Source organism: Cannabis sativa, chromosome 8 (genome assembly GCF_029168945.1).
Source record: "Cannabis sativa cultivar Pink pepper isolate KNU-18-1 chromosome 8, ASM2916894v1, whole genome shotgun sequence".
Taxonomy (NCBI): Eukaryota; Viridiplantae; Streptophyta; class Magnoliopsida; order Rosales; family Cannabaceae; genus Cannabis; species Cannabis sativa.
The window spans coordinates 18,861,048-18,865,085 of record NC_083608.1 but is presented as its reverse complement, the minus strand read 5'-3'; positions in this window follow the sequence as shown (position 1 = coordinate 18,865,085).

Genomic DNA, 4,038 nt, shown 5'->3' with positions numbered 1-4,038 from the left:
TTTAAATTTAATTCAAGATATTAGTGTAATTTGAATTTAAAAATAGTTAGTATCTATCTTATTTGCTTAATAATCTATCTTATTTTTAAATTTGATTATATCTTATCTTATTTTTAAATTTAAGGTCAAATTATAAATATTTTAAATTAAATCTTTTTTTTAAATAATTTGACCTTATTTAAATTTAAAATAAGATAACTATAATCATGTAATTTTAAAAAGATGTAAGATATTTTGCTAACTTTTAAATTTTGTTATTTTATTTATTTAAATTACATTTAAAATCTGAAAAAGATATTCATTTATTTTTTTTAAATTTTTTATTTAATTTTTATTTATAAAATAACATTTAAATTTTAAAAGTAGTTAGCAAATTTTGAAATGATATTTAGGTTGGTTGAAACCTAATTTTTCAAATTGTAGGTTTAATTTTAAATTTAAATTTTTTTTAAAATTTCGAATTTTTCAAATTTTTTAAAAATTTTTGAAAATTATTTTTTTATTTAATTAATTATTTTCGAAATTAATTATTTAATTTAAAATTAAATAAATCCTACATCCAACTATCCAGCTAACCTTGTTGCAGGAGTTTGTGTTTTAGCTTATGTGTAAGTTTTCAAAACCTATTATTACTTGATTGCAAATAGTCATGGTTACTTTTTGCCAGATCTAATGATCTGATGGCTCCCTTGATCAAGTAAATAATTTGTAACAGGTAATTTTCACAATCTTCTTTCATCTGTGTATGACCTAGCAACATGATAGGACCCATCCAAAGTGTGCATGTGTGAGCCTATGTGTTTAATTTCATTATAGATGCATATAGGTTGTTATTGCTAAATAAAATGTCATAGTTCTTGATAGATTTTATTTAGGCCCATTTAGTTTTTGGGCTTAGTCAATTAATAACAGTTGTTCATTTTAAGGTTAAATTCCTCTCTTTTGGGCCTTGTGTGAGAGTTGGGAGCCATAGAAGTGGGTACGACATACTGAACCCAGCACCCCCTCACATGAACCACCCCAATTGTGAAGGCCCATTTGCCTGATTTGAATAAACTGTACTAGGTTAATTAAACTAGTTTAACCTAATAAAATTGATTAGCAACATAATTAATTTCATTTATTTTGAAATTAATTTAAGAAAATTATAGTTTAAAGAAGTTTTTATTCTAAGCTAAACTATATGTATTTTCTTGTATTTAATTAAATATAGAATTATAACCATCTAGATTCTTTCTGAAGCTTAATATAAATTTTTCATTAAATATTCCTATTTAAGTTGATATTTAGTTATCTACAACTAACCAACTTAAATCTGAATATCTTTTGGATTTAAAATTTCAAAATTAAGTTGAGGAATTTTAGGCATTGGTTATTAAGATTCTTTAGATATTTTTTAAGTTAATATCTTTTCGAATATTAACTTAAAATGAAATATTTTTAAATTAAGTGGTTACAACTTAATTTTTGATATTTAATTAAATTTAAATTTGAAAATATTTAAGTTCTAGATTTTTTCTAATACAACTTAAATTAGATATTTTTTCAAATTTTGTGGAAAAGATACTTAGTCAAATAAGATATTTTCTAAATAGTTATTTCTAGACTACTTATTATTTCTAATATTAAATAGGAAAATATTATACATTGTGAAATTAATTATTTAAATAATTAATTTTGGTAAAATTTATTTCAAGTATATTTTTTCCTAGTATTAAACTAGAGATTAATAATTAAGCCTTCTCTACACTTAATTATTATTTCTTGAATTTAATACATTTAATTAAGGGAAATTTGATTTTCTATGCTTAGAAAATCAAAAAATTTGATTTATAAACCAATAATTAAAACCCTAAAAAAACTATACCTTTTTTTTCAAAACCCCAAAAATACCCCCAAACTAAAACTATCTCTCTTTCTCTCTCTATCTAGCCGGTCCCAATAATCCCACACCCCAGGTCCGATGGTCGGACCATGGGGTCCGATGGGGTCCGACCAATCGGACCCATCGGACCCCAAGGTCCGACCATCGGACCTCTCTCTTCCCCTCTCTCTCAAATCGCAGAAAAAAAGAAAAGAAACAAAAAAAAATTAAAGCCGACCATCGGACCCATCGGACCCGACCATCGGACCCATCGGACCCATCGGACCCGACCATCGGACCCTTTCGTCCTCTCTCTCCAAAATCGCAAAAAAAAAAAAAAAAAAAATCAAAGGTCCGATGGTCGGACCTCGGGGGTCCGATGGTCGACCATCGGACCCCCAAGGTCCGACCATCGGACCTTTGTCTTCTTCCCTCTTCAAATCGCAGAAAAAAAAAAAAAAAAGTTTCGAATTTTTTTTTTTTTTTTTTTTTCTGCGATCTGAGAGAGAGAGAGGAAGAAAGAGTGGGTTTCGTGGGTGGCGTTTGGGTCCGAGAGTGGGTGGCGTTTGGGTCCGATGGGGATGGGGTTTGGGTTCGGGTGGCGTCGACTGTGAGTTGAGAGAGAGAGAGAGAGTTGGCTGAGAGAGATAGAGAGAGAGAGAGATGATGTTTGTGAGGGGGGTATTTTTGGGGTTTTGAAAAAAAAAAAGTATAGTTTTTTTATAGTGTAAATTTTTGGTATAATAATAAAATTTTTTAATTATTTAAGCATATAAATTCAAATTTCCCTTTAATTAATTTGAAAATTAAATATCTAAGTTGATTTTCATCATGATACTTAAATATTTCTTTTTCATGACACTTAATTAAATAGAAAATTATTTTTTGGTTGAAATTTATTTTTTCAACTAAATTTAAATAATTTTCAAAATATATTTTTTTCTTTATTTTATTAATCAAATTTCGAAATTGCATTTCTTAAATGTTGGAATTTCGAATTTCATTTGAAAAATAGATTAAAGTTGTAAATTAATTAATTATTTTAATTAATTCTTGGATCAACTTAAATCAATGATTTTTTCATTTATTGATTAATTTAAAATAAATTGAATTAAAGTATATTATTAGAAATTGAATTAATTAGTCAAAGGAAAATCTAGATAGATGATATTTTTGCTTGAAGTATTTTTCTAGTGTATTTAATTAAATAGAAAATTAATATTTAAGTTGATTTTCATCATCATACTTAAATATTTGAAATTTTTCTTATATATTTAATTAAATAGGAAAATTATATTTTTTGTTGTAAATTAATTTTATTAATTAATTTTGGGCCAACATTAAATTAGAATAATTTTTCCAGGATTAATTTTTTATTTTAACATGCATTTTCGAAAATTGTGTCCTTGAATACTTTAATTTTTTGAAATGCAATATATATTTATAGAAAATTAAATTTGAGTTGTAAATTATTTTAAATTAATTTTGTAACAACTTAAATTGAATATTTTTCTAAATATTTATTGGAAATTATTACTAAGATGGAAATAATTCATGTTATTTTCATATCCATCTAAGTAAAATTTATAAATATTAAAAAAAAATTATATTTAGAATTTTTCATTCTAAATTGGAAATTTTAATAAATATATATTTAAAATAAATAGATTAAATAAAGAGAATCAAAGAAAATACAACTCACTTTAAATAATGAGCTTTATTATTATTAAGATATTCGATCTCCATTGTTAGTCTTACAATAGTTAAATGTTTTTAATATAACCTCGAGACGCTAGACTTCGTCCCCCTATGGATGGTGATTCGTTGAACGCATTTAACACCGTAAGATCTCCTTTGATAAGTATTTTGTAAGTTTTCGTCTCTATTAGACTCTCCCCTACGGTGACTACTTAGAGATAAACTTATAAAACATGAAACAATGGTGGAAGCTCATAAAATGAGAATAACCTTGACTCTCGCCTACCGGGACAACGTTGGATTCTTATTTTGATCGAATAAAAGGTTGCTAGAATGGTTTCTATTTTAGATGAGCTGACAACTCTATTCAATGAATGATACTTTGACTCTCGCCTACCGGGACACTATATCAGTTTGTTGAAAACCTTGGAAATTATTTAGGATTGTATGTTTTAGTATTTTCACTGGTCATTCCT